The sequence below is a fragment of the Etheostoma spectabile genome, chromosome 10, assembly GCF_008692095.1.
Source record: "Etheostoma spectabile isolate EspeVRDwgs_2016 chromosome 10, UIUC_Espe_1.0, whole genome shotgun sequence".
NCBI classification, from domain to species: Eukaryota; Metazoa; Chordata; class Actinopteri; order Perciformes; family Percidae; genus Etheostoma; species Etheostoma spectabile.
In genome coordinates, this window is record NC_045742.1 from 28,280,549 (window position 1) to 28,281,041 (window position 493).

General features: G+C 35.3%; 1 long non-coding RNA gene across 1 annotated transcript in view; it reads left to right on the forward strand.

Moving 5' to 3' along the window:
- The window catches only part of LOC116696993 (uncharacterized), a 3,114-nt gene that overhangs the window by 641 nt on the left and 1,980 nt on the right, over window positions 1-493 (forward strand). The window lies entirely within an intron of this gene.

The window sequence follows — 493 nt, forward strand, 5'->3', positions numbered from 1 at the left end:
AATAACATTTACAATAATAGTGAAAACTTAAAATAACACATGGAATTCCACAGTGATCTAAAAGGTGTGTTAAAAGAAATTTTGTATTGAGGCGTACTTGTGCCTTGATGAAAAATAAGGGCTTTAGAAAGTAATACATATGTACTGTACCTTTACTATTGTTGTGGAAGTTTTCTGTAGAGAAGGAGAGGAGAGGTTCTGGAGTGAGACTTTTGGTGCTACAAAAACATAAGACAGTAGAACAAAGTACTGAGTTGGTTTTCGGTAAATTTTAATTACCGTCTGTGGACATGTAAATGGTTAACAGTCCCACAAAGTTTACTGCAGTAACAATGTGCAGTGTCTTATACTCATTCTTCGCAAAACAACTAATTATAACACACAGACAAGTTGAAGCCTTTTTACGTCTTTCTACATCTGTCCCTTATGCCTCAAAGCTTTCTATCGGTCATTTATTGTTAGGTTACGTGAGACCCAGAACACAGAGATACAA